This window comes from Etheostoma spectabile, unplaced genomic scaffold, assembly GCF_008692095.1.
Source record: "Etheostoma spectabile isolate EspeVRDwgs_2016 unplaced genomic scaffold, UIUC_Espe_1.0 scaffold172, whole genome shotgun sequence".
Taxonomy (NCBI): domain Eukaryota; kingdom Metazoa; phylum Chordata; class Actinopteri; order Perciformes; family Percidae; genus Etheostoma; species Etheostoma spectabile.
Window position 1 is genome coordinate 235,472 of NW_022605573.1, and position 11,768 is coordinate 247,239.

Sequence of the window (11,768 nt, forward strand, 5' to 3'; positions counted from 1 at the left end):
GGGGGGGGGGGGGGGGCATTACAGGGGATCAGCCGCCACGTGAAGAGATTTCTAATGTCCATCTTGTTGGTTAAATCACGAAAGAGACGGCTGATATTTCATGGCTGCTGGAAAGAAAAGTTCTCCCTGAAAATGGGACAAAGTTTTCGCCCACGGGCACAAACACACGAGCGTTAAGCCATTCTCTCAAAGGGTTTTATGTGCCTGCATCTTTACTTTTTTCTTCTATATTCCCTGTTTGTTTGTTGCGGGCTCATGTGTTTTTTTTCCACACTGTAATTTGTATTTTTAAAAACAATTTACTGTAATGTGTCAGTAGAGTATAAAAGTACTAACTAGGGCTGCAACTTTTATTTTCAGTCGATTATGTTCTTGGTTAATCGATTAGTTGTTTGGGCTCTAAAATGTCAGAAAATGGAGAGAAAAGACGAAGAAGAAGTTGATCACTGTTTCCCAAATTTTAAAGACATTCAGTTCACTGTCACAGAGGAGTGAATAAACAAGAAAATAGATTCATCTCACAAGCTTACCTTTTTCTTTTTTTTCATAAAAAATGACTCCAGCCAGGTCCAAGGGGACTGTTTGTCTGCCTAAGTTTGAGACGTGTTAACATTCTGAGCGTTATCTTGATTTCTCTAAATCAAGATAACGTCTGCGGGAGATTCTGCGTCCGCACGTGCGCGGCGTGTCCCTGCTGATCACCGACCACGTCCTGTCCTCGTCCTCACAACGGCTGCTGTGGTGGGACACGTCGGTGACGCAACCACACACTTTTAGAACAATTGTTGGAATAAAAACACTTTTTTTATTGAAATGTTGTGGAACATACTGCTGTCGATGGAAAGAATTTGCTTCTATAATTCCCAAAGGGTTCAGTTGAGTGGGTTTTCAGAATAAAGGACTAAAAAGTGCTTGTTTGATCTGTTAGGTTGATCACCATCTCATATTGCCCACCTTTTAAAGCGGTATTTTTATTCTAGATGCTGAAGGTGTGAACTGCAAAGTTGCAGAAACGGTGCTGCTAACAACTCTTTTTAAAATGAGAAAAAAAAAAAAGTCTACTATGCAGGTGATGGAGGAAAATATTATGAATTAATTAATGGAAATATTAAGGTGACAGCAAGCCAGTGTTGCTTCGTAGAGTCCATACCAAGCTCTGCATGTGTTGAACTGTGAGCTGCTGTGGCCTGTGACAAGGACAGCTGAACTTTATATCGTAGATTTAATATAGAACAAGCTCGAGCTAACCCCCGCAGAAAACCGTCTGCCTCCATAATCCTTCACTTCAGCCTGGCACGCGTCACATTTCTGATTTAGATTCATGAACATTTCTAGGAAAGACTTTAATCTCCAGGTGGGTTGGAATTTGATACGAATACTTTATGAGAGCTACTGATGTTATGTACACCCACCCATGCATTTTGTGGTGTCAACCCCCAGTAAACAACCCTAATATTCAGTGGAGAAGCCAAGACGACCGTGTGAGCCTGGAAACACGTTAGTTTTTCAGATGTTCTGCTTTTAAAACTCTTTGTCTGACCCTCTTCTTTGTCCCGCTCCTAGCATAGCACCTAAGTCTGCAGACTGTCCCCAGTTGAACATGTGTCCTCACTGCAGTCGGCGTTCTGTCTGACTGACTGACCAAATGACTTGTAACTGTCTGCTGTAACACCAGGCGATGTGTGATGTTTCCTTACAACCAAATCCTGAGAATAAAGATTTTATTATGAAAAGAAGATGAATCTGGTGGTTTTTTCAATTATATAAAAAGGGTAAAGGATAGTTTCAGAAAAGTCAAAGTACAATAGTCATAAAAAACTCGGTCTATCGAAAAATCTCATTGTATAGGTTTAAAAAAGTTATTAAAAAGTAGTTTGTCTAAAAAAGTAAATTTTGTCATAATATAATATTGAAAAAGTAAATAAAATTATAGTATAGTTTGTCTAAAAGTAATAGTATAGTATGATAAAATAAGTATGTAGGCATAGTATATAACGTATGTCGAAAGTAAATAAGCCATAGTATATTATGTCGAAAAATGAATAAAAACTTAAACATAGTATTTTATGTCGAAAAAAGTCATATTTCAAAAGTATGAAAAAATGTCATAGTATGTCGAAAAAAGTCATAGTATAATATGTTGAAAAAATTCATAAGTCATAGTATAGTATTTTGAAAAAAGTCATAAAAAGTCATAGTATGTCGAAAAAAGTATGTTGACAAAAATCATAAAACGTCATAAGTCATAGTATGTCGAAAAAAGTCAGACAAATTCATAAGTCATGGTATAGTGTGTCGTAAAAGTCGTAAAAAGTCATAGTATGTTGAGAAAAATCATAAAAAGTCATAAGTCATAGTATGGTATGTGGAAAAAATTATAAAAAGTTAAAGTATGTCGAAGAAATAATAAAAAGTCATAAAAAGTCATAGTATGGTATGTCGAAAAATTATAAAAAAAGTCATAGTATAGTACGTCGAAAGTCGTAAAAAGTCATAGTATGTCGAAAAAAATCATAAAAAGTCATAGTATTGTTGGTCGAAAAAGTCGCAGTCAAAAAAAGTCATAGTATGTCGAAAAAATTATAAAAAGTTGTAGTATGTCAAGAAAAATTATAAAAAGTTATAGTATAGTATGTCGAAAAAATTATAAAAGGTTGTAGTATAGTATGTCGAAAAAAATCATAAAAAGTCATAGTATGTCATAGTATAGTGTGTCAAAAATCATGAAAAAATCAGTAAAAAGTTATAGGTAGGTTGAAAAAATTAGAAAAACGTTATGGTTGTATATGTCGAAAAAAGTCCGAAAAATCTCAAGTCTAGTATGTCGAAAAAATAATAAAGTCATAGTATAGTATGTCGAAAAAAAAATAAAGTCATAGTATAGTATGTCGAAACAAATCGTAAAAAGTCCATAGTATATATGTCGAAAACAAGTTGTAAAAATAATGGTATGTCAAAAAATTAAGAAAAAAGTCATAGTATAGTATGTAAAAAAATTATCAAATTATAGTATGTCAAAAAAATTCTAAAAGTTCATAGTATAGTATATTCGAAAAAAATCATAAAAAAAGTCATAGTAGTATGTCGAAAAATATTAAAAAGTCTAGTATGTCGAAAAAAAAAAAAATTATAAAAATCAGTTGTATAGATGTAAAAAATCAAAAAAGTCATTAAAAGTTATGTTATAGTTGAAAAAAATTATACAAGTTATGGTGTAAATATGATCGATAAAACGTCCGAAAAATTCAAAGTATAGTATAGCAGTCGAAAAAAAATAAAATCATAGTATATGCGAAAAATCATTAAAGGTCATAGTATAGTAGTCGAAAAAAAATAAAAATCAGGTGTATAGTATGTCGAAAAAAAAATAAAATCATGTATTAGTTAATCGTAGAAAAAAAACATAAAATAAAAGTCATCAGTATAGATCAGTAAAAAAAAAAAAAATCATAGTATAGTATGTCGAAAACAAGTTCAGAAAAAAAACATAAAAGTCATAGTCATAGTATGTCAAAAAAATTGATAAAAGTCATAGTTATATTAGGTTCGAAAAAATCATAAAAGTCATAAGTCATAGGTATAGTATGTCGAAAAAAGTCAGAAAAAAAAAATCATAAAAAGTCATAGTATAGTATGTCAAAAAAATTATAAAAAGTATAGTATGTGTCAAAAATTAAAAAGTCATAGTAGTATATCGAAAAATCATAAAAAGTCATAGTATTGTATGTCGAAAAAGTCGAAAGTCAAAAAAGTCATAGTATGTACATGGTTGAATAAAATACATAAAAGTCCTAGTATATGATGTCAATAAAGGTCATAGTTGATAGCATGTTGGAAAATATCTAAAAAGTCATAGGATGTCGAAATATAAAAAAAAGTTCATAGTATTCGAAAAAAGTCGAAAAATCATAAAAGTCATTAGATGTATCAAAAAAATTATAAAAAGTATAGATATGTCAAAAAATTAAAAAAGTCATGGTTAGTATGTCAAAAAACTCAAAAACGTCATGTATAGTATGTTGAAAATATTAAAAAGGTCATAGTATGTCGAAAAAAATTATAAAAGGTATAGTATGTCGAAAACAAGTCAGAAAGAAAATCACAAAAAGTCAGAAAAAGTCATATAAAGCATAGTTAGCATGGAAAATATTAAAAGTCATAGTATGTTGAAAAAATTTAAAAATCATAGTATAGTAGGTCGAAAAAATCATAAACGTCATAGTATAGTATGTTGAAATATTAAAAGTCATAGTATGTCGAAAAATTTATAAAGGTTGTAGTAGTATGTCGAAAATCAGAAAAAAAATACAAAAGCAGAAAAAAGTCATATAAGTCATAGTATGTTGAAAATAATAAAGTCATAGTATAGTATGTCGAAAAAAAAATCGTAAAAAGTTATAGTCTGTCAAAAATTATAAAAAGTCATAGTATAGTATTCGAAAAAATCATAAAAAGTCTATATTGTATGTCGAAACAAAAAGTCGTTTAAATCAAAAAAAAAATCATAGTATATTAGTATGTTGCAAAAAAAATCATAACGTCATAGTATATGTCAAAAAAGTCATAGTACATGTTGAAAAATATAAAAAGTCATAGTATGTCGAAAAAATATAAAAAGTATAAGTTAGTAGTCGAAAAAAAAAGTCTGAATCATAAAAAGTCAGAAAAATCAATAAATCAAATTGAATAAGCGAGTAGATATGTCGAAAAAAATCGTAAAAAAGTCATAGTATAGTATGTGAAAAAATTAAAAAGTATATTGTCAAAAAATGAAAAAAGTCATAGTAAGTAGTCAAAAAAATAAAAAGTCATGTATAGTCACAATCTAAAAGCATAGTTTGTATGTCGAAAACGTCGTAAAGTCCAAAAAAAGTCATGATATGTATGCATGTTGAAAAAATATAAAACGTCAAGTAATGTCAAAAAGTTCATATAAGCATGTGAAAATATTAAAAGTCTACAGTATGTCGAAAAATTATAAAAAGTTATAGTATATTATGTCGAAAATCAGTAGATCATTTAAAAAAGTATAGTATGTCAGAAAAAGTCAAAATTATAAAAAGTCATAGTATAGTATGTCGAAAAATTATAAAAAGTATAGTTATGTCAAAAAATTATAAAAGTCATGAGTCATAGTATGTCGAAAAAACGTCGAAAGTCAAAAAAAATTGAGTATATGTCCAAGTCATATATAGCTATGTCGAAAAAATCTTAAAAAGTCATAGTAGTTGAAAACTCGTTATAGTAATGTGACAAAAATTATAAAAAGTCATAGTATAGTATGTCAAAAGTCAGGCAAATCATAAAGTCTAGATGAGTATGTCGAAAATAAAAAAAGTCATATGTATGTCGGAAAAAAATGTATAAAAACGATCATAAAGTATAGTATGTCCGAAAAAAATATTAAAACGTCAAGTATAGCAGTTAAAATATTAAAAAGTCAAGTATGTCGAAAAATTATAAAGGTTGTAAAGTATAGTGTAGTCGAAAAACTCAGAAAAAATATCCTCAAAAAGTCAGAAAAAGTCTATAAGGCATAGTCATGTGAAAAAAATAAAGTCTGTATGGTCCGAAAAAAAAAACGTTAACAAGTATAGTTCTGTAAAAAATTACAAGTCAAGTATAGGTTCGAAAAAATCTAAAAAGTCTAGTAGTATGTCGAAAACAAGTCGTAAATAAAAAAAGTCAAGTAATATGTATGTTGAAAAAAATAAATCATAAAACGTCATATACTAGAAAAAAGTCATAAAGTTATAGCTTTTAAAAATTATAAAAGTCATTAGTATAGTATGTGAAAAAATCGTAAAAAGTCATATATGTCAAAAATTATAAAAAAGTCATAGTATGTATGTCAAAAAATCTACAAAGTCATAGTAGTTGTCAAACAAATCATAAAAAGTCATAGTATAGGTATGTCAAAAAAAAAACTCAGAATATATCTCAAAAAAGTCAGAAAAAGTCAGATAAAAGTCATGTATGTTGAAAATAATAGAAAGTCAGTACGTATTCAAAAATCTTAAAAAGTAGTATAGTATGTCAAAAATCGTAAAAAGTCATAGTATAGTAGGCGAAAAAATAATAAAAATCATAGTAGTCAAAAAATAAAAAGTCATCTCTCTAGTATGTCAAAAAATAATAAGTTATAGTATAGTATGTCAAAAAAATCATAAAAAGTCATAGTTTGTATGTCGAAAAGTCGTACAGTCAAAAAACGTCATAGTAATGTCAAAAAAGTCATAGTATAGCATGTTGAAATAAAAAAGTCATAGTATGTTGAAAAAAATTATAAAAAGTCATAGTAGTATGTCGAAATAAATTAAAAAGTCATAGTATGTCGACAAAAATATAAAAGTCATAGTATAGTATGTAAAAAAAAACTCAATAAAAAAGTCATAGTATAGTATGTCGAAAAAAACTCAGAAAAATCAAAAAAGTCAGAAAAATTCATATAAAGTCATAGTATGTCGAAAAAATAATAAAGTCATAGTATAGTATGTCGAAAAAAATCGTAAAAGTCATTATTATAGTATGGAAAAAAATAATAAAAGTCATAGTAGTGTCAAAAAATTATAAAAAGTTATAGTATCGTATGCATAAAAAAATCATAACAAAGTCATAGTATTGTTATGTCGAGAAAAGTCGTAAAAAGTCAAAAAAAGTCAGTTGTAGGTTGAAAAAAATCGTTAAAAAAAAATCATAAAAAGTCATAGTATGGCATGTCAAAAATATTTTTAAAAATCATAGTATATCAAGTCGAAAAAAAAATCATAAAAAGTCACTCCCTTGTGAGATCGAGGGCTGAAATCCTGCTGGGGCAGCTTTGGTGGGTCTGGGTCCAAGGACGTCCCCCCCTTCCGACCTGTGAGAAGATGGTCCGGTACGTATGACACCGAAGACACCTAGACCTACTAGACCCTACTGAAGACCGGGCTTGTAGACTGGGCCTCTCTTTAGGCCGTGCAGCCAGTGGCAAAGACTTGTCCTGGTGGAAGGAGACGGTTTTAGGAAGTTTCAAAACAGGATCTGTGTTCAAATACATTAAAAAATCAAATCATAAAACGTCATAAGTCATAGTATAGTATGTCGAAAATATTAAAAAGCCATAGTATGTCGAAAAAAGTCAGAAAGAAAATCACAAAAAGTCAGAAAAAGTCATAAAGTCATAGTATAGTATGTCGAAAAAAATCGTAAAAAGTCATAGTATTGTATGTCGAAAAAGTCGTAAAGTCAAAAAAAGTCATAGTATATGTATGCATGTTGAAAAAAAATCATAGAACGTCATAGTATATGTCAAAAAAGTCATAGTATAGCATGTTGAAAATATTAAAAGTCATAGATGTCGAAAAATATAAAAGGTTATAGTATAGTATGTCGAAAAAAGTCAGAAAAATCATAAAAATCAGAAAGCATAGTTGTCGAAAATAATAAAGTCATAGTATAGTATGTCGAAAAAATATAAAAAGTCATAGATGGCAAAAATTATAAAAAGTCATAGTTGTAAGTCAAAAAAAATCATAAAAAGTCATAGATGTAGTCGAAAAAGTCGTAAAGTCAAAAAAAGTTATAGTATATGTCAAAAAAGTCATAGTATAGAGCGTTGCGTCGAAAATATTAAAAAGTCATAGTATGTGAAAAAATCATAAAAAAGTTTGTATAGTATGTTGAAAAAATTATAAAAAGTCATAGTATAGTATGTCAAAAAAGTCGAAAAATCATAAAAAGTCATAGTATAGTATGTCGAAAATATAAAAGTCATAGTATGTCGAAAAAATATAAAAGTCATAGTATAGTAGTCGAAAAAAATCATAAAACGTCATAGTATAGTATGTTGAAAAGATTAAAATCATAGAATGTCGAAAAATTATAAAAGGTTGTAGTATAGTATTTCGAAAAAAGTCGCAAAAAATCACAAAAGTCAGAAAAGTATATAAAGTCATAGTATGTTGAAAAAAATATAAAGTCATAGTAAGTATGTTGAAAAAAATTATAAAAAGTCAATATAGTATGTCAAAAAATCGATAAAACTCAGTAGTATAGTCGAAAAAATCATAAAACGTCATAGTATAGATGTCGAAAAAATCTAAAACGTCAGTCTCGTATTGTGAAAATATTAAAAGTCATAGTATGTCGAAAAAATTATAAAATGGTTGTAGTATAGTATGTCGAAAACGTCAGAAAAAAAATCACAAAAAAGTCAGAAAAAGTCATAAATCATAGTAGATGTTGAAAAAATAATAAAGTCATAGTATAGTATGTCGAAAAAAATCGTAAAAAGTTATAGGTCTGTCAAAAAATTATAAAAAGTAATCAGTATAGTGATATCGAAAAAAAATCATAAAAAGTCATAGTCATTGTATGTGCGAAAAAGTCGTAACGTACAAACAAAAGTCATAGTAATGTATGTATGTTGAAAAAAATCATAAAAAGTCATAGTATAGTATGTCAAAAATAATAAAGTCCATAGATAGTTATGCGAAAAAATCGTAAAAAGTCATAGTATAGTATGTCGAAAAAATAATAAAGTCATAGTATGTCAAAAAATTATAAAAGTTATAGTATAGTATGTCAAAAAATCAAAAAGTCATAGTATTGTATGTCGAAAAGTCGTAAAAAGTCAAAAAAAGTCATTGTAGTTGAAAAAAATCGTTAAAAAAAATCATAAAAAGTCATAGTATGGCATGTCAAAAATATTTTTAAAATCATGTATATAAGTCGAAAAAAAAATCATAAAAGTCACTCCCCTTGTGAGATCGAGGGCTGAAATCCTGCTGGGGCAGCTTTGGTGGGTCTGGGTCCAGGACGTCCCCCCCTTCCGACTGTTGAGAAGATGGTCCGGTACGTATGACACCGAAGACACCTAGACCTACTAGACCCTACTGAAGACCGGGCTTGTAGACTGGGCCTCTCTTTAGCCGTGCAGCCATGGCAAAGACTGTCCTGGTGGAAGAGACGGTTTTAGGAAGTTTCAACACAGATCTGTGTTCAAATACATTAAAAAATCAAATCATAAAACGTCATAAGTCATAGTATAGTATGTCGAAAATATTAAAAAGCCATAGTATGTCGAAAAAAGTCAGAAAGAAAATCACAAAAAGTAGAAAAAGTCATAAAGTCAGTATTAGTATGGTCGAAAAAATCGTAAAAAGTCATAGTATTGTATGTCGACAAAGTCGGTAAAAGTCAAAACAAGAAGTCATAGTATATGTCAAAAAAGTCATAGTATAGCATGTCAAAAATATTAAAAAGTCATAGTTGTTCGAAAAAATAATACATAAAAGGTTATAGTATAGTATGTCGACAAAAAATGTATAAAAAGTCATAAAGTATGTATGTCAAAAAAAAAGTCCAGAAAAAAATCAATAAAAAATCATTCTAGATAGTCGAAAAAAATCATAAAAACCGCTCTAGTATAGTATGTTCGAAAAAAAATCATTAAAATATAGTATAGTAAGTTGAAAAATATAAAAGTCTGAGTAGTCGAAAAAATATAAAAGTTAGTGTATTATGTTCGAAAAAGTCAAAAAAAAATCACAAAAAGTCAGAAAAAGTATATAAAGTCATAGTATGTGAAATCAAAAAATACTAAAGGTCATAGTATAGTATGTCGAAAAAAATCTAAAAAGTTATAGTCATGTCAAAATTATAAAAAAGTCATAGTTGAGTAGTAGTCGAAAAAAATCATAAAAAGTCATAGATTGTATGTCGAAAAAGTCGTAAAGTCACAAAAAAAAGTCATAGTATATGTCAATGTAGTTGAAAAAATCATAAAAGTCATAGTATAGTATTCAAAAAATAATAAGTCATAGTATAGTAGTCGAAAAAAATCTAAAAAGTCATAGTATAGTATCGAAAAAATATAAAGTCTGTATGTCAAAAATATAAAAAAGTATATGATAGTATGTCAAAAAAATCATAAAAGTCAATTAGTATTGTGTCGAAAACTCTTATAAAAAGTCAAAAAAGTCAGTTGTATGTTGAAAAAAACGTATAAAAAAAATCTAAAAAGTCATAGTATGGAGGTCAAACATATGTTTTAAAATCTAGTATATTCAATTCGAAAAAAAAAATCATAAAAGTCACTCCCTTGTGAGATCGAGGGCTGAAATCCTGGTGGGGCGCTTTGGTGGGTCTGGGTCCAGGACGTTCCCCCCTTCGACTGTGAGAAGAGGTCCGGTACGTATGAACCGAGGACACTAGAACCTACTAGACCCTAACGGAAGACGGGCTTGAGACTGGGCCTATATTTCGGGCCGTGCAGAGTGGCAACCACCAGACTGCCTGGGGAAGGCGACCGGTTTTAGGAAGTTTTTCAAAACAGATAGCTGGTTCAAATACATTAAAAAATCAAATCATACAACGTCAGTAAGTCATAGTATAGTAGTCGAAAATATTAAACAGCCCATAGGTGTCGAAAAAAGTCAGAAAGAAAAATCACAAAATCAGTAAAAAGTCCATAAAGTCATAGTATGATGTCGAAAAAACATCGTAAAAAGCAAGATTGTATGGCGAAAAAGCTCGTACAGTCAAATAAAAGATCTAGTATATTCTCAGTGTTGAAGAAAAACTAATTTTTTTTTTCTTTTTTTATAGAACGTCATAGTATATGTCAAAAGCAATAGTCTAGCTTATCTTGAAAATTTAAAAGTCAATAGTATGTCGAAAAATTACTAAAAGGTTAATCTAGTATGTCGAAAAACAGTCAGAACAAATCATATAAAAAGTCAGAAAACGTATAGTATGGTCGAAAAATAATAAAAGTATAGTAGTATGTCGAAAAAATAAATAAAAAGTCCCATAGTATTCAAAAAACATATAAAAGTCATAGTATAGTACTGTCAAAAAAATCATCAAAAAGTCATAGTATTGATGTCGAAAAAAGTCGTAAGTCAAAAAAAGTTATAGCTAATGTCAAAAAGTCATAGTATAGGCATGTCGAAAAAATTACAGTCATAGTATGTTGAAAAAATCATAAAAGTAAGTATAGTATGTGAAAAAAATTATAAAAAGTAATAGTATAGTATGTCAAAAAAGTAAAAAATCATAAAAAGTCATGTATAGTAGTCGGAAAATAATAAAAGTCATAAGTATGGTCGAAAAAATTTAAAAAGCCATAGTATAGTAGTCGAAAAAAACATCAAAAGTCATGTAAGTATGTAAAATATAAAAAGTCATAGTATGTCGAAAAAAATTTATAATAGGTTTGTAGTATAGTATGTCGAAAAGTCAGAAAAAAAAATCAAAAAAAGTCATGAAAAAGTCATAGAAAGTCATAGTAGTTGAAAAAATAATAAAGTCAAGAAGGAAAAAATATAAAAGTCATAGTATAGTTGTCAAAAAAAGTCAGAAAACATAAAAAGTCATAGTATAGATGTCGAAAAAATTATAAAACGTCATGTATAGTATGTCGAAAAAAATCAAAACGTCATAGTTAGTATGTGAAAATATTAAAAAGTCATAGTATGTCGAAAAAATTATAAAGGGTTGTAGTATAATGTCGAAAAAAGTCAGGAAAAACAAATCACAAGAAAAGTCAGGAAAAAGTCATATAAAGTCATAGGATAGTTGAAAAAAATAATAAAGTCTAGTATAGTATGTCGTCGAAAAAAATCAGTAAAAGTTATGAGTCTGAAAATACCAAATATAAAAAGTCATAGTTTGTATATCGAAAAAAATATTAAAAAAGTTCATAGTTGTATGTCGAAAAAGTGTAAAGTCAAAAAAGTTGTATATGTATGTATGTTGAAAAAAAATCATATAAAAATACAAGT

The 11,768-nt window shown here is 28.6% G+C and overlaps 1 protein-coding gene across 1 annotated transcript in view; it reads left to right on the plus strand.

Annotated features, from left to right (window-relative positions):
* The window catches only part of LOC116685738 (flocculation protein FLO11-like), a 17,949-nt gene extending 16,213 nt beyond the window's left edge, over window positions 1-1,736 (plus strand). The window contains 1 exon segment of the mRNA XM_032510649.1: window positions 12-1,736. The gene's annotated coding sequence lies outside the window, so the exon portion shown is untranslated.
* Window positions 1,737-11,768: the final 10,032 nt, after the last annotated feature.